Source organism: Enhydra lutris, unplaced genomic scaffold (assembly GCF_002288905.1).
Source record: "Enhydra lutris kenyoni isolate GAN:26980312 unplaced genomic scaffold, ASM228890v2 scaffoldscaffold19, whole genome shotgun sequence".
Classification (NCBI taxonomy): Eukaryota; Metazoa; Chordata; class Mammalia; order Carnivora; family Mustelidae; genus Enhydra; species Enhydra lutris.
Window position 1 is genome coordinate 9,650,499 of NW_019154103.1, and position 25,226 is coordinate 9,675,724.

A 25,226-nucleotide genomic window follows, 5' to 3' on the forward strand; every position below is an offset into this window, starting at 1 on the left:
TTTTTTTTAAGATTTTATTTATTATTTATTTGACAGACAGAGATCACAAGTAGGCAGAGAGGCAGGCAGAGAGAGGAGGAAGCAGGCTCCCCGCTGAGCAGAGAGCCCAATGCGGGGGCTCGGTCCCAGGACCCTGGGATCATGATCTGAGCTGAAGGCAGAGGCTTTAACCCACTGAGCCACCCAGGCGCCCCGGTTGCCAGCTCTTTATACTGCAGTCTCTCCTACAGGTTATTGGAGGGTTTTTCAACACATAGTTGTTTTTCTCTTCATTTAAGCATATGGAGATTTTCTAACTATATTTTCTCTCCATATATTCTCCCCATTCCAAATCACCTTTTAATAGTTTGCTGCAAGAATAACAGTCATCTAATAAAACTAATATTTTTTCATAGTTATATGGAGCTCCTTCTGATACTCTATAAATAAATGCCACAAGGTAAGAAACATATTTTCTTCATATATGGCAATCATTAAAAATTGTTCTATTAGCAGGGAGCCTGGGTGGCTCAGTCAACTGAATATTGGACTCTCGATTTGGGCTCAGATCATGATCTCAAGGGTCATAGGATGGAGCCCCACATAGGGCTCTGTGCTCAGTGGGGAATCTACTTCTCTCCCTCTCCCTCTCCCTTTGCCCCTTGCCCTGCTTGCATGGGTGCATACTCTCTCTCAAATAAATAAATAAATCTTTTAAAAACAATTGTTCCATTCACTTTAAAATACCCTTATGAGGGCACCTGGGTGGCTCAGTGGGTTAAGCCGCTGCCTTCGGCTCAGGTCATGATCTCAGGGTCCTGGGATCGAGTCCCACATCGGGCTCTCTGCTCAGCAGGGAGCCTGCTTCCCTCTCTCTCTCTCTCTGCCTGCCTCTCTGTCTACTTGTGATCTCTCTCTGTCAAATAATAAATAAAATTAAAAAATAAATAAATAAATAAAATACCCTTATGAGAAACAAACTGAGGATTTGGGAGGGGAGGAGGGTGGGAGCCTGGTGGTCGGTATTAAGGAGGGCACGTATTGCATGGAGCACTGGGCATGGTGCATAAACAATAAATTTTGGAACACTGAAAAAAAAAGCCCTTATGATGTTTATAAAATCTTCAATTAAGTGGGAAGGTACTGGCTCAAATGTTCTTGACAAATTGCTATAGAGCTCCTTTCTCATTAATTACAAATCACAACAATTTTAATGTCTCATATTCTGATATTAAGTTAATAATTCTGATACCATTTCCCAAAGAAGAAAATCTTCAGATTCATGCTAGTGACTAGCGTTTTTCACTTTGTGATGAGACTAAGAGTTATTAACATTTGTAGAGGATGTGCATGTGGAAACCAGCTCCTCTATAGGTCACTATATATACAGCATTTATAAACTATAAGCTAAATATATATTCACATTACATATTCAAAAAGTTAAAAATCAGAACTAAGAAAGCAATCCTTAAAACCTTCCCACCCCCATACAATCGGTATGACTTATTAAAGGTCTACAATGTTTTATTCCCCTGGATTTATAGATTTTAAATGTGTTAAGTGTGTTATGGGTAAACCTGAATCCCTCATGTACCAAATGTTCTTTGAGGCTTTGGAAAATTTTCCACTAGGGCAAAGTCTACCTTCCTCTTCATTGGGAGTTTCCCAGTCCCATCTTCCCTCACGGAACATCATGAGGATCCATCCCAACCAATGTTCACAAGGCAGTTCTCTTGGGAAAAGGCAGTCTTGACTCATGTAAAAAGAAAACCTGGAATTCTGATGAGTAAAGAACTGGGGTGGGGTAGTCCCCAGCTACTGGCCAATGAACATGCCCCTTTTTCATTCTTGTAATGCAGAATTTACAAACAATAATTTTGCTGTTAAATTCTGGGTCTTTGGTCTCTTCTGCTAAAATCCTAAGTAAGTTGACTCGGCTGTCCAGTTTTACTTTTCTCATTTTAATACTCCAACATCAACATTTCTGACATGAATACATTTTATATCCCATTCTTGTTTGGAGGTCTAAATAAAAGAATATCCTCCATGAAGGTAAATTTTACCTATGGCTCTTAACATTTGTCTCAAATAGTTCTCCAAAGATTGATTCTGGAATTTTAACTTTGAGTTTAGAACAGGTGACCTCCAAAAGATAGTTATTATTTCAGTATGTTAGGTAAATTAGCACATTGCTATGGAAGAGCAAAAATCTTCCATATCTCACATATGATCTGCTTTTTCTTTTTTTAATCTGAGACTCTTCATGGTCTAAACCATTTTAATATACACAACATAAATAGTGGACACTTAGAATCGCCTTTTTTCCCATTTTGGAAGTCAAATTCCAACCTTGATATTGTTGAACATCCCTTTTCAATTATCTTTTATCTTGTTTCAATTATCTTGTGTATACCTCTTATAGATAGCCAAATTATCTTGGCTCGAGTTTTGGCTGATGAGCTGTAGACTCATTTTCTAAAGCTTAAATTGTGGAGGTATAACAATCAGAAAAAAAATTGTGTACATGTTTCTCTCTAAATCATTAGAAATGATAGTTTAAAAGATTCCTATTTACTCTAATATTTATAGGCTCTGAGAGTATATCTCAGTGAGCTGGAATTCCAGATAATAATGCAGCACCCAACTTGGGTTCTATCTACTTTCAGTTGGTATTTGTAATTAAATATCAGCACTGTTTTCATTAAATAAAAAATTTATAGAGCACAGGTTCTGGAATTATTAACACTTACTAGTTTTACATTTTTGAGTTCTTATACACCTAGCACTCTTAAGCTCGGATAATAAGATATTCAATATAAGACAGCTAAGATTTCACTCTCATGGTTACACTCCAGTTTAATACCAGGAATGTATATTGCTGTGAGAAATAAATGAGCCTTGGAAGAAGGCTATGGCATGATTTTAGAAACATCTCCACCACACAACTTGTTGCAAGTAATCCCCTTTCATACATTCCAACTTTATGCTATGATCTCTTTCTAAAATGACATTGGCTATAAGGAGAACTGCCTTTTATTCTGCTTATTCTGCCTGTATGAGCCACTCCAGATACCATGTTAAAGATCTACCAGGGATTGCACCAGAAATTCCAAAATTACTCCCTGAACTTGACAGATATTCAAATATACAATGATTATTTTCATTTACTAATTTGATTTCAGAGAAATTATTATTCTACTGGGAAGTTGGTAGATTGCATGGCCTTAAAAAACAGAACTGTATTTAGGGTATTTTGAGTGAATGGTATCCCCTATAAATATTAAGAAACATAATCTGGACCTAGAATGCCTAGAACCCATGCAAAGACCAGGCAAAAGGCAAAAAAGAACTGACAGTCTCATCTCTGGCTTTTGTCACTTCCACCAATATAATCTTAGACAACTTGTCTAAGCTGTCTGAAATTTAATTTCCTCCCTTGTAAAAGGGATTTTAATAGAATTATTAAATGTGAGGATTATACGATGTAATGCATGTAAAAATTTAATAACACCTGCCACCTAGAAATCTCTTGGAACATTTGCTTTTGGGGTTGATTTTCAGTTTTCGTTGTTATTTAAATGAAAAGAAGCATTCTTTCTACCTTAACCATTTGATGTTAGGGAATTTGGACTTGGAGAGGTACACTGTATTTATTAGAGTTGATAATCATAATAACCATATGAAAATACCTTTGGAAATAACTTCCAAAGCTATGAATTGATAAGACATTTAGGGCTACTATGTTTAAGTGTGTGTGTGTGTGTGTGTGTGTGTGTGTGTTTGTGAATCCAACCACTAGCTTCAACATGCGGAAATGAAAATTCATGGGTTGCTGACAAGACCCCCTGAATCCAGCACTGGAGATACTCCATGTTAGAAAGTTTCTGAGGAGGCACTGAGATTTATCAAATCCTAACTCAAAAAACCATGAGAAACCCTTAGTGTAATAGGAGTTTTCGAGATCCCAGTACATGTCTCTATGTTTGGGATGTGGGGAAAACTCCAAGGGCTAGTGATGGGAGACAGGCTTGGGAAGAGCTTTCTAAATCTGCTATTTCTCCTTCTCATTTTGCAGTCTGGCTCCTTCCTGATTTACCCACTTCCAGTCCACTGCCAGGGGGAGGCTGCTGTGACGTGTGGGCCAGGCTGGGATGGGGATCCTGCAATCACTACAGGTCTGCGTGTTTCCTCCTCTGCAGTCCGCATCCCTGTCTGCACAAAGGAGGTAAAATGGAGCAATGGAGATGCTGATAAAACAGTGTCTGGGGCAAATGAAGCAGGGGGAAGAGGGATTTGGGATAACTACAGATTATAACTCTGTCATGGAGCCCCCTCTTTGCCCCACCTCAATCTACCTGGAACAGCTGCAGCTAGGACAGGGTTTCCCCTTCCGTTCAGGTGTATCACCAGCCAAGATATGAACATGAACTCTCTGAGAAATGCAAGCATTGCAATCAAATGAAGAAAACAAAAACAGAACTATTACTGGAAAAACTAATCTAATAGAACTGAAAGATCAAGATTTTAAAGTTAAAAAAAAAATCCCCTAAGAAGATAAGGACATTTTTGAAACATAAGACTGAAATAAAAAAAAGAACCAGTTGGAAATACGGAGAATAAAAAATAAAATTAAAGTGAAAAAAAGTTTAAAATTAAGCTACATAAGGTTTTCAATGGGGTGATTTCAAGCATAGAGGCAGGGCTTCAGAATAAACTAGTCAGCCCAAGACAGATTATGAAATTCCTTCCAGAAGTCAGCAGAATGGGATACAGAGACTGTCCATACTGACAGATGATGTAACAGTTTACTTTGAGAATTCAAGGAGGCAATAAATAAAAAAACTAATGAAAAAGTTCTGCAGATTTGCTTAATGTGAGATCAACATTTAATCTGTATCAGCAATTAATTAAAAAATATAAACAATTAAAATAGTGTGATAGTGCCACATGTAAAAGCAGACAGATCAATAAAACAAAGTAGAAAATCAATAAATAGACCTCACTATGTAAGGAAATTTTATATATGAAGTAAGTGATATTCAAATCAGTGGAAAAAAATAGAATATTCAACAACTGAATTGGTATAATTTGGTAGACATCTTAAATAAATAAATTTAGATCAATATCTGTCCTTTTATCCCAGAGTAAAGTCCAGGTAAATTAAATACTTAAATGAAAAACAAACAAACAAACCACTGAAGGACCAGAGGAGAATACTGAATTAAAAATAATCTGAGAGGAAAGTGACTTTCTAATCATGGCACTAGTTTTAAAATGTTATTAAACTAAAATTTTCTTTAAGATAAAAAGCAAAATAAAGTAAAATACAAAGGACAAATGGGACTAATATTTTCCAAATCATATTATAGCAAAGAGCTGATTAATCGAAGAAACTTGGAGATCTTATTTGTTAATAGGTAAAAAAACAACTCAATAGAAAAACCTGGGCAAGGGATTTTGTTAGTTGACATCAAAGGAAATACATATGGATCTTAAACATTTGAAAAGATACTCAATCGTACTCATAATACAAATTAAATCTACCCCAAGATACTATAATTCACACAATATTACACAATATTTGTTAAAGTGTAAAGAAACAGGCAAGCTTGTACATTCCTAGTGGGAGTATAAATGACAGTTTTTTATGAAGGACTTTTATGAATTTAGTGACGTGAAATAAATGACAAATGCACATTTTCTTAAACTCAGAGATTTCATTCTAAGAATGCAGCCTACAAGTTTAATCATACATAGGCAAACTGATGTAGGTACAAGGTTGTTCCCTCCACACTGTGTATAACAGAACAGAATTTCAAATGATTTAAAATGTCTCTCCATAGGGGTCTAAGTCATTTCATTATGGAAAAGTCCAGAAAATGGAACACTGTTCAGCTGTAAAGAAAAAAATCAAGAATGAGGGAAGGTAGGAGGAAGAGAGCAAGAGGGCGAGGGAGAGAAAGAGAGAGAGCTCTTAGCGTGTGATTTAAGAAATTACTACTTGTCAAGTTTTGGTATGGTATCAAAGAAGAGTATCTACAATTATCTGGAAATTACATGGAAAAAGCAGTGAGACGTTTACAACAGAACAATGTGCGTCATATACTTCTGTTTATAGTACTGTAAAGGGCAAATAATACATATACATATTTTCTTGTACAGGTTTATAATGTTTCTGAAGCAAAAACAAAAAGCTGGTTAATAGAGGTTTCTTTAAAAGGTGGTAAACAGCTTGGGGAGAGAAAAGAGGGAAGATAACGTTGACAGTACTGTATCCTGTGTTTTTGAAATTTGAAGTATGCGATGTCTTACCTATTCAAAAGATAAATAAATTAAAGTAAAAATAAAAGATTGAGAATAAAATGTTATTTTTTTAAAGGTTTTATTTATTTATTTCACAGACAGAGGTCACAAGGAGGCAGAGAGGCAGGCAGAGAGAGAGGGAGAAGCAGGCAGAGAGCCCGTTGTAGGGCTCGATCCCAGGACCCTGAGACCGTGACCTGAGCCGAAGGCAGAGGCTTTAATCCACTGAGCCACCAAGGTGCCCCGAGAATACAATGTTATTTTTAATAGTGAAAGGAATTATAAAATATCTAGAAATTAAGTGATTCTAGAAAATATCTAAAAAGTTAATAAATAATGTGACCTTATGGGAAATATTTTTTAACCAAAAGATACAACAGAAGACCAGTATTTAATGGTCTTAATAAATTTACATAAACATAATAAATTTGTTCTCTGAATTTTGTTTGTAAATTCTGTGCAGTTTTCACCAAAATCCAGGACCATATTCTGTTAGATAAATTTATTCTAAATCTATATTTTATTTTAAATTATACATAGAAAAACAGATTTTCATTATAAAAACTCAGAGGAATCTTGGAAAAGATATGAAAAACAGGGGAAATCTGCCAAATATTAAGGCATCTCAAGACAATTTTAACCAAAAATAAATAAAAAATAACCTAGAGACAGAAAAATACCTAATTGGAATTGGAAGAGGGGTCCAGGAAAAGCCCAGACATATATTCACACTTGAGGAAGCTTTACAAGTCAGAGGGGAAAGGCCAGATTTAGTAAATGGTGTTGGGAAAATTGATACTCTATATAGAAAAAAATGAGGTTGAACTGAAATGTACTAAGGGCCAAATGTGAAAAATAACACTATTCATCTAATAGAAGAAAATGTAGAAACATATTTTTGTGACCTCAGAGTTGAAGAAGCTATTCTTAAGAAGACCAGAAAAACACAAAATGTGAAATGAAAAATGAAATTGTCTCCCTTTAAAAAATTTAAAGGCTTCTATTCAACCAAGTACATTACAGGTAACATTAATAGAAAGGTGACAGCTAGGGAGGAGAGATTTGTAATGTCAAACACCAACAGGGGCTTATTTAGTACGCTAGATCACAAACTTCTAGGTCTCGAGACCCCTTTACTCTTAGAAATTACTGAAGGACCAAAAGAGCAAATGCACTCACACACAGCATTGTGAGAATGTGTGTGTGTGTGTGTGTAATTATATGGTAAAATAGTAATATATGGAGTATATAATATATATACTTATTGTATTAAAAATTAAAAATGACAAGTTAAAAATACTTAATAATTAATTTTAAAATAATAATAAAACAAATATAGTTTAACATAAACAACATATTTTTCTAAAAATAATTATATTGTCCCAAACTAAAAATTTACTGAGAGGTTATTTTACATTTTTACAAATCTCCTTAGTATCTAGCTTAAGAGAAGACAGGTAGGTTCTCATATTTGCTGCTGCATTCAATCTATTGCAAGATATTTTTTGGCTGAAGTAAATGAAGAAAATGCAGTTTCACACAGATATGTAGTTGGAAAAGGAAGGACAATTTTAATAACCTTTCCAGATAACATGTATATTTTTCCTTGTTAGGATGTCAAAACTTGACAATCGGAGGGGGAGACAAAGCATGAGAGACTATGGACTCTGAGAAACAAACTGCGGGTTTTGGAAAGGAGGGGGTGGGGGATGTGTTAGCCTGGTTGTGGGTATTAAGGAGGGCACGTATTCACGTATTGCATGGAGCACTGGGTGTGCTGCATAAACAATGAATCTTGGAACACTGAAAATAAAAATAAGGACCTTCAGGGAAGATGATTTAAAACAAACAAACAAACTTGACAATAGTTTAAATTTTAGTTGCAGTGTGGAATCTGAAATCTACCAGTGAACTTTTTATATCTGTTAAGTTAAGATAAATCTACCAGTGAACTTTTTATATTTGTTAAGTTAAAACCCATCGGTTTATCTTGCACTTTAAATAGATCTTTTACCTACACATGGTTTTGTACCAACATGCAATGGCCATTTGGAAAATATGGTCTCACCAAGCTATGAAGAGTCTCTAAATATCAATACATTTTATTATATGATATCAAAAAGTTACCTTGATTAAGATCACCACCAATTTTATCAGAAAAGTATTTAAGTATTAGAAGCTCCTGAGCTTAGATCAGTGCTTATATTTTTTCCAAATGTCTAATTTTCACTTGAAATTTCAAATTTTATCACTAGCAACAAATGCTATCTTCTTTAATGAGGCAGGGTTACTCTGTTCATTTTCAAGGCAATTTCTGCCAAATATCCTGAAATGAAAAGTAATGGTTTGTCAATTGTTCCTTAAGGTAAACACGGTATTTAAAAGGAGGGGTTGGGGTAGCCTGGTGGCTCAGCTGGTTAAATGCCAAGACTCTTGATTTTTGCTCAGGTCATGATCTCAGATTCATGGGATCGAGCCCTGTGTTGGGCTCTGTGCTGGGGTAGAGTCTGCTTAAAATTCTCTCTCTCCCTCTCTCCCTGCCCTGTCACTGTCTCTCTCTCTAAAATAAATAAACAAATCTTTAAAAAAAAAAATCAAATAAGAAGGAGGGGGGCAGTTCTGCTTGTAGATCACAATCCCCCAAAAGCTTTTCCTTGAGATAATCATATTTCAATACTCATTAGAAGTGCTTTCTGTGTAATTCCCATTGATTATGCACAATATTAAAGACACAGCAAGGATTGGCATTTAATAAAATTAATAATCTTAATGCTTCATCAAGGACATTCTTAAAGGAGCTGAATTTCTTTAAAATTTTCACCCCATGTGTGCATGATGGAGATGGTTAAACAACTAACAGTACCATTTGGTACTTCTGTCTTGATTTGAGCTAGGAACCAGTAGTTTTACCCAACTGTTGCTTTGTGGCATCAGTACAATATGAACACAGTGAAAATGGTAAAGAAAGCGTTAGAATTATTATGGAACTACTGTAGACCTGTGAAGCTCCTGAATGGGCTGGGACCCCCTCCTTCCAAAAGGGATATGTGAACTCACATGTAATTGAGAAGCACTGATCTAAAATATAAGAAATGTTTTTATACACACACACACACACACACACACACACACACACACACACGAGATGAAGAAACCAATAGAACATGGAGAAAAGGATATTAAAGAGCAATTCAGAGAAAAGAAAATAGCAATAGCCCAACTCTCACTATGAATTAAATAAATGCAAACTAAAGAAAAGATAGTAATTTATAGCCAACAGACTGGCAAAACAAAAATGTAAGATAATATCAAGTAATGGTGAAGTATTCCTTTGCTGGTGATGGGAGTATAAACTGGTATAGTTACTTCAGTTTGTTAGTTGTTAGCAAAATTAAGCAACCTATTTCTAGGTATTACACCCTGAAAAGTTGTTGCCCAAGTGTTCAATGAGAAATGCACACAAATATTTGCTGTAGAATTTTTTTATGTTAGCAAAGAAGGCAGCTTCAGTGACTATTCCTAGAGGTTTTAAAGATTTAATATATGAAATCTATGCGTGTGCTCCTGCACACATGCGTGTGTACTCTTACACATATACAGCCATACTTTCTTAGAGTCAGAAGTGATGAAGTGGATTTATACACGGCTATCTAATGAACATAAGAATGTGTGAAAAAGAACAATGAAAGAGGGATGCCTGGTTGCTTGGCTGTTAAGCATCTGTCTTCAGCTCAGGTCATGATTCCAGGGTCCTGGGATCGAGCCCCACATGGGGCTCCCTGCTCAGTGGAGAGCCTGTTTCTCCCTCTCTTCCTCTCCCTGCCTCTCTGCTTACTTGTGTTCTCTCTCTATCTCTCTGTCAAATAAATAAATAAAATTGAAAAAAAAAAAGAACACTGAAATATATACAATACCATTCACATAAATTTAAAAACACATATAGACAACATAATGTCACATGCTTTCCAAGAATTCACTTGTCTAAATCAATACAGGAAGGGCACAATGACAGGTTACACATCAGCTCTACTGGGCTGAGTTTCTGTAAGGGAAGGGGAATGGGAAGGAAGGTGGAATGAATAACAATGCAAAGAAATAGGGAGACTCATCCTCAAATCAGCGCTGGCAAATGCTACCCTAGGTGGGGGGAAGGGATCATGGGTTCCTCCCATTTACTCCTCTCTTTTCGAGGAACATGACTTATGGCCATCTGATGTAATAGCACTGGTTACATACAAAAGGATTTTCTGGACTCATTACCTAGCATAAAATACAGTGCATAAGCATTTCAAGCATACTTATTATATAATAACATACTTAAAATTATTCATGGTTGTAATTTAGACAAAAGTCAGTATTAAATAAGCAATTGGATTTAAAAGTAGTTGTATGAATAGCTAATTGTTTTTCTCCACCTCAAGCTTGTTACCAGAAGCTTGTGATGTACTTAAGCAGTATGTTCAAGTGTGAGTCTGACTGGTAGCTCCTATCACTACATAGCAATAACCCAAATACAAAATGCAAACAAACACAGTCTGCAAAAGGAATTACTTTATTATTTAACTGAAAAATAAACATTCAGTTTTTTTTTTTTTAAAGATTTTTATTTATTTATTTGACAGACAGAGATTACAAGTAGGCAGAGGAGATAGGCAGAGAGAGAGGAGGAAGCAGGCTCCCCATCGAGCAGAGAGCCTGATGTGGGGCTCGATCCCAGGACCCTGGGACCATGACCTGAGCCGAAGGCAGAGGCTTTAATCCACTGAGCCACCCAGGTGCCCCAACATTCAGTTTTTTAAAAGTTGTACTGCTTAGGAAGTGGAGGAGGGAGAACTCCTTTTTGAGGAAATTTTAGGAAGCATTTCCCAATTGAAGACTGTTAAAACACGAACTGAGGCATATTAACATTTTTTTAAAAAGATTTTATTTATTTATTTGACAGAGACACAGCGAGAGACACAGCGAGAGAGGGAACAGAAGCAGCGGGGGAGAGGGATGGGAAGCAAGAGAGGGAGAAGCAGGCTTCCTGCTGAGCAGGGAGCCTGACGCAGGACTCAATCCCAGGACCGTGGAAGCATGACCAGAGCCGAAGGCAGATGCTTAACAACTGAGCCACCCAGGCACCCCAACATTTTCAAGAGTTTATTTGAACAAAAATAAATTCAAATGGGGCAGCACCCATCCGCAAATGGTTAGGAGTGTTCTGCCAAGAGGGGTTAGGGAAGAGACTTTCATGCGGAAGAGGCTGAAGCAAAGCAAGGAAATTATTTGATTGGCTATAGCTTAACCAGTTGCGTTATTTGGGGAAGCTAGTTAGCTGTTTGTGATTGGTTGTCCTTAGGTTTTGATTTCTCAAACTTAACTCATTACAGACTTAGGTTTTGGTTTGCTTACTTAGACTGCTAAGATATTAAAGCCAGCTCAATTTAATGGTCTCCTCATTTAATTAATTTAATAAGATCAATTAGCAAGAAAGTAAATGCCTGATACATAGCTTATTCTTAGGAAAATCATGTTAATAATCAAACCTTAGTGGTTATTTACTTCATGATTATCGAGGCACACACAAGAAGTAGTTTGTGAGTTTCTTTTTTGTTGTTGTTTTTAAACACTTTTATTTATTTATTTGAGAGAGAAAGCGAGAGCGAGAGGAGAACATGAGCAGGGTAAGGGGCAGAGGGAGAAGCAGACTCCCTACTGAGCAGGGATCCCGATGTGGGGCTTGATCCCAGGACTCCAGGATCAGAGCCAAGTCAGATGCTTAACCCACTGAGCCACTCGGGTGCCCCGGTTTGTGAGTTTCTATATAAAAATGCAGATTCAAAGATTAAATAGCAGGGTATTATATATAGATTACTTACATAATAATATTTTATAGAAATCATTATATATACCAATGTTTTCATAATTTGCATAAAACAGGCAATTTGTTTAAATTGATTACTAAGCGGTAGTGAATAGAAATTTCTGAAGTATTATTTTTTCTTTTTAATGATGAGGGTTTTAGATTATCATATAAATAAAAGCATCAGGTGAAAGATTAAGTAATAAAAGGATATGCTAGAAGAGTGAGACTCATATATATTCCATCATTAGAATTGCTAAAAATACAACATGAGGAATTTGCTTTTACTGTATATTAGATATGCATACATTCACCCTTAAACTAAGAGAAAAACACAAAGGAAGAACCACCAAACTATAACCACCTTTCAATTTCAAGAAATGAGTTTTTCACTTGAACATCAGTGGTCCTTCTACTGAGTTAAAAACATAATTTTTCATATGATTATTTTAACCCACTGAGCCACCCAGGCGCCCCATCATATGATTATTTTAAAGAAAATATGTAATTAGAGAAATTAGAGAACCTAAAATTGTAAATTGTCATTATTCACAATACTTTCATCTTAACAGAGATTTTATTTTATGTACTAGCATTCTACCTCTGGTGGTGACACAAAAAACCCCGTGTGTTCAATTAGCTCTTTTTCCTAACACCAAGTATCTGCAAATATGTGAGTATCGATATTTATTTGAAAGTTCCACATAATGATTTTGCACTGATACCATTTAAACTGTTATATTTGTAAATGATTTTTTTTCAAATTCACGTTATTGTTCATAATCAAACCTCATTTAAGCATGCACAGTTCACAGCAAAGACAATCCTCCTAGGAGGACTTTTGGGTAGGGTCTTGGAATACAAGTAGGCTTCAGGCAAAAAGAAAAGGTAACCATCTGTTTTGTGTGATATCAGAAATAACCTGAGCCTCCCAGGCAGTTTTAAATATTTGAATTATAAAGATTGTCACTTAGAGGTTAAAAACAACAACAACAACAACAAAAAACAGGAACATTATCATCAGAAGATTCTCGTTAAAAATGACGGGGAATTGGAACTCCTCTGTTGGTTCAAGAATGATCTTATTAATGTATTTTATTGAATCTCTCTTCCACATCCTCTGTGGAGACCTTGCTGGTGGCGTGTAAGGAGGAATATGAATATTGCCTAAGGAGGAAGGCATTTGTTTGAAGTATATCAAGATGAAAAGAACAACTCCGAGCAAGAGTGCAGAGCTTACCATTTGGACAGGACCGGCCGTAGTTGCTGTAACAGAATTTCCCTTAAACAACCTCCAGATCACCAAAAACCCAGTCACCTGACGTTCTCCATTCCCACTGTTCAACACACTCTCTGCTCTACACTTCCTGGCACTTTGGGGCTCTTCTTGGCCAGACCAACCACCCACATTCTTGCCAGCTGACCTGCACACTAACCATGAGTCAGTTGTGTTTGTTCTCCAACGTTTTTTCAAGTTGTGCTTGTTATTTTAATTATGTAATTTAATTAAACATAATTGCTAAAATGTAACCGGGAAAGGAGAGGGTTTTTTTTGCCTATGAAAACATGAAAAAGCTTTGAAAGATCTTGGAAAGGCAAATTACTAAAAACAAACGATAACACTGGGAGAAATGATTAATAGAACTATTATCGAAGATATTAATGGAACTATTATCTAGGATATTAATATCTAGGATTCTACACTTGAATAACTTCACCAGTAGGTTTAAGCAAAGAAATAAGAACTGAAGTATTATTAATGCTTTATGGGTGTGGTTCATCCAAGAAACATAAAACAGAATTTAAATGTTTTTTTTTAATTAATTTTTATTAGCTAACCAAATATTTAGTTCTGAAGCTCCAAATAAGAAGGCTTCTCAACTGTCCTTCACTATTCTGAGTGTCAGCCAGGCTTTGACATCTGTTCAATTAATTTAACTGTCTTCTTTAAAAAGAGATGGAAAAAGAACACATGTGAACAGACCTAAAACACTAATCTCTTTATGACTCCTTGCACCTGGTGAAGCTTCCAATCAAAGTGAAACACCTCATCCACTAAACAGCACGCAACAGAAGCAGTGCACTGTCGTGGGTGTAATCTGTTGGTTGTTCCAAGAGCCCTGGCCTAGCATAACCGTTTTCTCTGTATTTCCACCTGTTTCTACAGGACTCTTGCTATACCGTACTCATCTTTCTTGGTACTTGCTGTGGGTAGACCTTCTTCACATGCTTTGACATTCACAGTTTCGCATTCAGAAGTAAACCGAACTGTGCCTATTTTGTTTAAAGACTTCTACCTGTATATTAAGTTCAGTGCAATAGTGTCGATAAAAGGAGTGTAGAACACTCTAAGGTCTATGGTTTGAAGTACAGATTTTAATTCATATGGTCTGAATTTTGAATTTTTGCCTCTTTCTTGGTTACTTCATATGGCTAGGGCAAAAATTCAAGGAGTCACTGTTTATAAAAAGCCCTGAAGTTAACCTGAAGAGATTCAGTAAAAAGATGGAAGGGAGGAGAAAAATAGAGAAACTACGAAGCACAGGTAGGAGAAGTTAGAGAAGAAACCAGAGGAATAAAAAGAGAAAATGATGTCAAGACCTAAGCAGGAATGCTAATGCCAATAAAAATACATTAGAAATAATGAAAATAAGGTAACTTTGCTAATCTCTATATTTAAAAAAGCATGAGGTGCTACCCAAAAGAAAAAAAAAAAATCCTTGATGCCTAAATACAGGGGCCCAAGTGAGTGTGCTATGAAGGGAGAGGGATGGGGGAGCCTAAGGGTAAGACTACACTTTGTATATTCCTGTAGGTGGCACAGCTCTTCTGTGGGAGGAATTTCCATGCAGAGTTCATGTGAAAGCTCTCTTCTGCTTCAGACACCTCAATGAGTGGTCTTCAAAGTGAACAGGACTGGGGAAAATGCTGAGTAAATCAATATAACAACAATATAGATATAAACAAAAATAAAAACCAGATATCCAGTTACTTTACGTATAGTCTTAGCCAAAACTGAGAGTCCCCTGATGCCAGTATCCATATCCAGGACAGGGAAGGATTAGTAGGCAGACAAGAATGCACTATCCCAACGTGCCCTCTGATTTTTCTTAATTCATTGTATTATTTGTAGCATACAAACAACAACGTCAACAGAAGAATTTCCAAGTTTTGCTATAGGAACATTCTATACTTTTCCACTGAGTAAGATACTATTGGTAGGAGCAGCAAATGTCCTTAAATTTTAAAAGCTGACACGGGATCAATTAAACATCAAGACAAAACCAAATATCACATAATAAAAACTTAAAAGTACTTGTGGAAAGCAGAATGGCATGATAATCTTCATTTTCATGTACTGAAGAAAAAAGTCTACAAAGCAAACATATGCTCAAAGCACAAAAGATGGCAAGTTTTCTAGGATATTATTTTTCTAGCATTGTGCAATATGAATGAATTAACCAAAAAAAGCAGTAAGAGGGCTAACAAGCAAGACTGGAAAGCTCTGGGACACAGATGTAGTACCGATTATCAAGTAATAACTTTCTATATTCTTTGTGTTTTTCTGACTTTATTTTAGTCTAAATAAGTATAATCTTACATCTGTGTTTCAAAAATAAAACTAAATAACTATATTTCAGAAGTTAAATTGTATTGCCATATTGGAATATATCAGCATAGGCCTTGAACAATAACAAAATGGACTTTAATTTCATGGGTTTTTTTTTTTTTTTTTTTTTTGAGAACTCTAGGACTCAAAAATTTTGTATAATAGACAAACCAAACAGTGCTTGGTTATTTCTCCTCATGATGAAATTGTTACTCCAGACCTAAAGGCAGGTGTTAGGCATGCTACTAAAGTGGACTAACCAGATTATCTAATTTCAGACATGCCAAAAGAATATTTTTTAAAATGAATCCAAAATCAGACACACACTAGCAATATTCCACACTCTCTTAAAATGTCACCAGATACAAAAGATTCATTGTGGTCTAGAGCGAAGTCACCATAGAAGAAGCAAGTAATATTTTTTAATTCTTCTGCCTGCTTATGAATTTCTATAGTAAGGATTAATTTTTAATTTGCACTGTATTTCTATAGTTATGGGTCCTACCCTTAAATATATCATTATTTTTGAATAATAAATGGAATGGTGAAATGTCCTAAACTGTTGTAACATTTTGAATACCTTTATGAGCAAATAAATCCTGAAATTTGAGGTCAGAGTTTTTCACAACAAACCAACATCTGGGACTGGACTTGCTGAGATCAGGACATCTCAGTATTTAGCGTCAGGGAAAACAGCGGTGCTATAAAAAAATGGAAAGATGAGAAATGAAGAAAGCAAAGCCTGGCAACTGGGAGTCCTGTTCCACACATCTGGAGGATGTGCAGGCCCCTCCTTCTTGGGTGCTGATTAGCAGAAAGGAGTGCTAAGTCCCCAAATTGCCTGTCTCCATCGGAAGACACTGGAGGGAACAACATAATTTCTGTTTCTTTGGGGTAGGAGTAGATCATGGCACTTAATAGCAAGATGCTTGTTTTTGAAAAGCCAGGCTGATAAGCCAGGTGTGCCCTAATATACATCCTAACATGGCCTGGGGCAATTTTCTTAACCTCTGAAAACCAGAACTTCTTTATCCATACAATGGTAATGAGGTGTTATCTAACTCACAGTGTTGTCTGAGTACTTTATCTAAGATTTCATTTATTCATTTGACAGAGAGAGAGAGAGAGCATGTGCACAAGCAGAGGGAGGGGCAGGGCAGAGTCAGAGGTAGAAGCAGGCTCCCCACTGAGCAAGCAGCTGGATGCAGGGCTCGATCCCAGGACCCCGGGGTTCATGATCTGAGCCAAAGCCAGTTGCTTAACTGACAGAGCCACCAAGGTGCCCCAGGGTTGTCTGAGTATAAAAGATGATGTTACCCTTACCTATCTATCATCTTTAAGCATTTAATAATTGTTCCCTATTCTTACCATTTTGCCCAGGGAAGAAACGGAACTTTCATTTCCAAATGTGGAAAAATAATAAAAAGAACAAAGTGATTCTTTAATTCACACAGATTGGGCACACCAGAGTCTATTTCTTTAATTTTACTTTTCAAATTTCTTTTATACACATGATACACTATTTCATTTGTTCTTTATATGACCTTAAGAAATTAGTTGGACAATTCTGGTCTTCTGTTTGGGCCAACAGGGAAAGATGATGGGGGACTTTTGGTTGTCTCTGCTCCCTTAGAAGTAAGGAGAAGAATACACAAAGAATAAAACCAACCACAGAAAAAAATTCTACTCCCCACATAGCACTCTGGTCCAACAGCAACTCCTTAATAACATGGAAAAACAACACTTTAACATGTTTTCAAAGAAATATAGTTTCAACACTACCAGACAATTCTATAAGGTAAAACATTAAATTACTTGAAATTTATGAGGAAGAAAAGAGAATGTATTTGATTATTTTAAAATAATAGTTTTGCTGAGCATATAATGGTAATTAGGAAATCTTCTAAAAAGGTATTGATTGTATCATTTGTACAGGCAAATTTAGGCAAACTAAATTATACTTTTTTTTTGGTAGCTTGAACTATAGGTTTTTTTCCTTTGTTAAATCACTTCATTGTTTTCAAAACTTCAGTGGCTTTTCCCTCCTACCCAAAATATGTATGTTTTCTGCCGTGGCCTGCACAGATTTCTATGAGATCGTACAACTCAGTTTTCCAGCTGTATTTCTGTTTATTATCACATGTGCCTTTATATCTCTATATAATCTTTAAATGGATTTAATTCATCCATTATTTCTTGCATGTCTATAATCTGTAAACTTAGTGATGATACAGTGGGAAATGTAAAAACAGAAAAGATTTTTGCACCTGTCACATGTAATTGAAAGAGTAAGACACACAGATAACTAACTACAAAACAAAACAGAATGATATAAATGATAAGGGGACAAATGCCTTGACATGGACATAAAGAGAATATCATTTCATACTGGAAAAAGGAAACCAAGGCCCAGAAATGTCAGGGGGCCTGCCCAAGTTCACAGATCAGGACTGAATGGTCCTCAAAGACTCAGAGAAAGAGAGAGAGTGCAAAACGTGGAGTGCCCACTATGCTTAGGGATAATGAGAGGTCTGGTGAGGCTAGACAAAAAGGTAATTCTTCTTTTCTATGTCTGTCCACCTGAAAGGCCTCCTTCATCCACTGCAGCAATCTGAAAACTTATCTGCTCTGTAAGTCTCATTTTATATGAATCCCTTTGCACTTATATGTAATACTTAAACATTATCACAATGGCATTAAAACATTCTGCCTTGGATCTAATACTGAACATGCTACTGACAGACTCATATTAAGTATGATTTGGTTCAGCTGTGACAAAAAGCCAGATTATGACTAGGCAGAAGGGGCTGATATATAAGGGCCCCAGGAACCTTCCAGCTTGTTGACACTTTATGTAACGTTGATCTCATTGTCCAAGATGGCAGCATCTGAATTCTCAGTAGCAAAATGGAGAAAGGGATGAAGAGGGCAGGTGGGATTTGTATCTTAAGGAACGTTCCCAGAAACCACCGTGTGAAACTTTTGCTTCTATGTCTTTGGCCCCTTGTGAGTCATATGGCCATAGTGGAGTGGGAGGTTGGGAAATACAGCCTAAAAGAACATATTTTTATACAGAATATACAGAATCCTACAGACTTAAACTATCTGAGGTAAAAATTGCTTAGCTACTAATCCTCTTGCTACAGAAACAAGAAAAGATATAGGGAGACAGTTAAAAGTCTTAGATACAACTCTCAAATATTTTTTAATATGTGTGAATGTACATTTATTAGTTACTTGCTATATAGCCAACATGCAAGTAAACATCCATCATATAATCCTCAAATCAATCCTAAAAGGCCACTCTATTTTTGCTGTCACTTTATATATAAAGAACTTCTATCTTAGAGTGGATAAGTAAGTGTACTCAAAATGACAGTGGCTACTTGAATCCAGAACCACTGATCTTGAATACCATATTGTTTACCATAGAATATAACTGCTTACACAACCTTAAGTGTCCACTGAGAGAAGAATGGAGAGATAACATGTGATATATATATATAACATATACAGAATGGAATATTACTCAGCCATAAAAAAGAATGAGCCCTTGTCATTTGTGACAACATGGATGGACCTAGAGAGTATTCTATGTTAAGTGGGTTAAGTCAGTCAGAGAAAGAAAAATACAATATGATTTCACTTATATGTGGAATCTAAAAAGCAAAACAAATGAACAAGCAAACAATGAGAAACAGACTCATAAATACAGAAAACAAACTGGTGGTGCTAGAAGGGAGAGGGTAGTGGAATGAGAAAAATAGGTGAAGGCAATTAAGAAGTACAAACTTCCAGTTATAAAATAAGTCATGGAGATGAAGAGTACAAGGAAAATAGTCAATAATATCTTAAGACTGACATATGGTGACAGATGGTGTCTACACACTTAATCATAGTGAACATTGTATAAAGTTGAAATTGTCCAATCACTATGTTGTGCACCTGAAACTAATATGACACTATATGTCAACTATACTTAAATAATAAAATTTGTTTAAAAAAGGGAAAATGGAAGTTTTATTTAGGACATTGATTATGAGAACAGTTCTGTTCTTATTCATTAAAGATTTAGTCATAAAGATTGGTGAGAATATAAGTGAGACGACAGATTGCGCCCCTACCCTCAAGCAGCTTACCTCATAAAATAATCTCTGATACAGTCTTTAAGTATAAGCTGTGACAAGTGCTAGAGAAGAAAAGAACGAAGTGCTATAGGACCATGTATTAGGAGAACCACATTTAGTCTGCGGGGAGGGGTGGAGTTTAAAAAGGCTGCCTTGAGAAGGCAGCTCTAGAACAGTAACTGGCACGTGGAAAATATTCAGTGAATGAATTTATTAATTTAAATGAAGTTGGAGGTCACTTTCAAAGATGTTTTTTCTAAGCTTGGGGAAGCAGAAGGGAGTACACTTCAAAAAAATCCCATGTGGCTAGAACTCACATGGTAAATTTTCCACTCTTCCCAAAGCACCTAGTTAAGAATTCAATTGTTCATTGAATTAAATCAAATAGCTTTTTCCCTCTCAAATATCCATACAATGAAGTAGAACATTCCACATAAGATAATTTAAAAAGTTTTATCTACTTAGATAAGCTCCACATGAGCACAAAAATTTGTCTGTTGCCCCAATGGCTGTCCGCAAATAGTAGCTGCTCAACAAATACTAGGTTGTTGCCAACAGATCTGAAACTAACAAAAACATTCTGAAAGAAATATCAGATAATGAACTCTTCTTTCAGCATTTATATACATCTTTCCAAATCTGGGTTAATGCTCCTAAGAAAAGGAAAGCTAAGATCCACTGGTTAATATAAAAATGTCTTATGTGTTTTTTTGTTCTGCATGATAATCACATTTCAGTTTAAGAGCTTCTTGAAAGCTGCTGTTATGTAAAAATACTGGCTTAGGTTGGGCTCCTGCTAGGAAAACTAAGATATAAAAATTCACATCTACTTTTGAAATTCAGCACTGTATCTCTTAACAGCACTAATGATAGTAATAAACTAAGGAGACCTGGGTTTAACACAGTTTTTTAAATCTGAGAAATGAAAATATAGCCCATGTATTATGAACCCAGGAAAAATATTTCAAAGCTACTGAAGCATTAAATATATAACAGATGCAAGAAATTTGAGAGCCCATTTGTGGAAAAAAGGAGACCTTTATTATTTTTTAAAGAACCAAAAATCACAACACAATAAAACAATCTACACTAAGTACACCAACGTTAGGCTGAAATAGCTACTATTTTAATTAACTATATCAATTCTGGGGAAAATAGTCGCAGCCACAGCAATAACAACATTAAAAACAAACACATGGAGAAAATTTGGAACCAGCCTATGGCATGGAAAGGAAAAGCCCTGAAGAAGGCATTCATGTAGAATGGCTACAGTTATTCAGAAGCTCAAAGGTCAGTTCTTTTCTTCCCAAGGGTCCTGCACAATGGTGCTCCCGGGTAAACTGTTGTCTTATAAACATTTTTGATGGGAATGGAATTAGAAGAAAAAGCTTTCGTTTGGGGAAGATATTTCATTTTAGGGTTCCTATCTGTCCCCTCAAATATTTTGTTTTTAAGATTTTATTTATTTATTTGAGAGAGAGTGAAAGTGAGAGAGATCATAGAGGGAGAGGGGGAAGGGTGGCGGACTTGCCACTGAGTGGGGAGCCTGATGTGGGGTTTGATCCCAGGACCCTGAGCCGAAGGCAGACATTTACCTGACTGAGCCACCCAGGCATCCCTCAAATATCTATTTCAACTCTAAGTGGACATCACCTTATTTTCCATTCCACTAGGTGTGGCCATGTGACCCACAATGGCCAATGAGGATAAGAAAGTATCTCATGGCAGTGGTGCCCACATAATCTACTTCCAATAACTGTACAGAGCAGCAAACTATCACTCTTCCAACTTTAGGCTTGACACTGTTAGGATTTTCTCTAAGTAAATCAAACTAAAACTCAAAATATAGTCATCATTTTCCAGTCACACCATCTCCTTTTCCTGATTTCTATATTTCTATTAATGGTACCAAACTCACACGTAAGCTCAAAACCCTGGAGTTTAATTTTTCTCAATTTCTTTTTCCTTCCTCCTCTCCCCTAACACACAATTCGATCGTCAGTGCTGCACCCTCAAGCCCTCTTACAATTTAATCTTTTATTTTTATTTCAACAGCTGCTACTGTAATTCAGGTTCTCCTTGGGCAGTTAGCTATAAAAGACTCCTAACTGGAATGCCTGCTTCTAGGCTTGTCTCTGCATTAAGCATGATGTTTATTTGATGAAATTTTGCTAACTTCCTCCTAAACACTGACAGGTCACCTTCCTGAACTCGAGTTCTGACATGGTCAACACCTTGCTGAAAACCCTTTAACAGCCATCAAGTGCCACCTCACTGGACACTGATATATTTGCACATTCTGGTGTCTCCTTACCTTTGCAGACCTTTATCTCCTAGTCCCCTACATGTGCCCATCTCTTCAGTAAAGACCAGTCCCTCCATTTCCCTTGAGACTTTGTTCATTCTGTTCTCTCTCCCTCTGGAAGAACTTCCTTAACATCCTCCTCAAAAATGGTGAATAAACTAAATTCACTTTTAATAATTAAAATGAAATATCTTTTTGATGTTTTCATTATATTCTGGTTGCATAGAGAATAAGTATTTCTTCCTTAAAAACTCCTAAGACCAGCTGAGGATTTAACAAGAAAACATTTAAAGCCTGGTCTTACAGAGATGTGAATTTTTTTTTAATAATCCTTTTACTATTTAATTATGACTTAATTATTGAAGACCTCAAGTTACAGATAAAAATCCTATAAAAACAATTATGCTTTACTACATCTAGTTCATAGAAGAATGGGGATTCTACTTATGGCAGACATGGATATAGGCAGATTAGTAATAAAATATCACCAAAGCAATTTAGGTAATTACATCTTGGATTTCTGAATTTTCCATGCCATCCATTACTTTAAAATGTTTCACACCAATGTCTCATTTTTAAGAGCAATATACTGTTCTCTGATATCTTAATTTATTTGTTTCTAATAGTGAAAGGGGCACATCCAATGGGAAGTATGTCTCTCACACGAAGACTAGTGTGAGCTCCATTAGTGTAGTGATTACTGCTTTTTTTCCTCAAAATCACCAATATCAAAATTCACGTGGCCTGTCTGTTCATTGTGAGGTGCCCTAGGTCCCAACTCTGAACCACAAACTCAGGAACTCTAAGGATGAGGACCATATTTAAACAGCTCTCCAGATACTTTTTATGTAGTTTAATTTTGAGAACTGCTGTCCTAGCTAGAGGTGGATTGCTTGCTTATGGGCAAATATAAATTTTATTGGATACAACAGGCACTTAATAAAGCCTTAAAAAAAATGCTGGGCTTCCTCTTGCCCACTATGACTGCCCCTCTCGTCCTCAAAAAAAAAAAAAAAAAAAAAGGAAGAGAGAACTTTGAAGAACTGTCAAAGAAAGTATTGTACAGAGGTTATGGGTAGTTTGGCACTGGCCTCTCACACAAGCTTCCTGTGTGTAAATCCCAAGCATGCAACTTACTATTTTAGTGAATTCGGACAACTTCCTTTTCTGTGCGTAGATTTCCCTATCTGAATGATGGGGAGAAGAACAATACCAATGAGCTGCAAATAGGTAGTCAGTGTATGTAAAGCGATTGTAAGATACACAGTGCTAGCTGTTAGATTATTTTAAAGCTAATATATATAATATTATTGGTATTGAGACTCCCTTATAACCTAACTATAGGCGAATATAGTAACTTTTTTCTGAACTTAAGCCTAACCACATTCAGTGAGTTTTAAACAACAACAAACTCCCCCAAACCAAAATGCTCTCAAATTAACCACTGTCTCAAGAAAATAAACCTTTCAGAATCTGTCTGGTGGCTCTGTATTTGGTCACATTTTCAAAACAAGGGGGTTTTCAGTAAGGTGTTGGGGCAGAACAAATTTGTTCAGTGTCTATGGTGGAAATAAGGGATTCCTTCAGCCTAATCCAAACAGTAATCCCACTGGTTCACAGAAGATAAACATGAAAAGACAATCAAACCTTTAGCTCAGACTTTCACTTTTCCTCCTGCTTCTCTGCATTTCTCACCTCTAGGGACTCAGGACAGACCGCCAGCAGACGCCCTCTGCCCTGGCCCTATGAGGGAGAATTGTTGCATTGGACGCAGTGGCTAACTCTAATTCATAAACCGCATTTCCCATCGGCAGTTCTCATGATCTGGTTTAACACCTTCAGTGAAGCTGTATTCACAATCACAGGATTATGAGGACTGCATCAAGCAATGTAAGAGAAGTTACAATAAGAAACTCTGAAAGGTGACTCCTTTGGTCCCAAGTGCCAGAAACTGGAAGAGAAAGCCCAGAGGCTGACTCGATGGTCACATGGAGAGATACGAAGAGGGAACTGGCCTAAGTTTTCCATGAATATGATCAAGGTACTTTGTAAAACCAGAGATTTGAAATGTTGACTGTTCTATTTTTTTCATGACAATAGCAAGTCACTATTTTCAATTAATTCAGATAATTTCTAATTCACTTTTAACAGTATCGTAAACTAAAAAATCACTCTGGTAATAGTCACAAGATAATGGGAACTGAATGAACTACAAGGCACTTAAAATCTTAACCTTTGTAAATATAAAAGTTAAGCTGAAAATGTTTTCCCTATGGCCAAAATGTGTAGCAAATACAATCAAACGTACACGGTAAGTTCACTGAATTATCTACTCAGAGTTTAACAGCTGCTAAAGATTGTGTTAATTGTAACTCTTTACAGTCTATATTTTATGAATAATAGTAATAAGATATAGTTTGTATGTCTTTGACTTTCTGTAAGGGTAAAAATTACAAATTATATAAGCTACAGAGACACTAGTATTTTAAAAGCTTGTTTTACCAGGGCAAATTAATCTTAGAAAGAGAAGATAATGGTTACTTTAGCATCAGCATTGTATAAAGTTTCAAATTCTTGTGTGACTATAATAACAAACTTATAAAAATGTGCAAGAAGATAAAACAAACATTTAATTTTTAGCATTTCAGGAAGTACTTAAGTGGGCTAGAAGAAGAGAAAAAGTTTGGTGCTTGGTATTCAAGGCTTAATTACCAGGCTTCCTAGAGAGCCCCTTGCAAATATTACCCATGTCTATCTAATGTTGCTTATGAAGGTAGTTTGCAGTGATTACAGACAAAGGTATGGGCCATCAGGATTTGCAGAAATCTGATTCCTGTGCTGCCCAGATGGGTGAAGCATTTCCTACAGTGTGACTGGACATACCACATATGGCACCAAAGGGATTGTGCTAAGATGGCACAGTTTAAATATGGTTTACACCATCTGAACACAGACAGTGAACTGAGGTGTTGGGGTGCCCTGAGCACCACTCAGTGCAGTAGAATCACCATGCAAAAACAGACACTAGCTCTCTTCCACTTATTTTGCTTGACATTC

At 36.2% G+C, this 25,226-nt stretch overlaps 1 protein-coding gene across 2 annotated transcripts in view; it reads right to left on the reverse strand.

Moving 5' to 3' along the window:
- The window catches only part of LOC111148314 (EGF like repeats and discoidin domains 3), a 415,586-nt gene that overhangs the window by 112,906 nt on the left and 277,454 nt on the right, over positions 1 to 25,226 (reverse strand). The window lies entirely within an intron of this gene.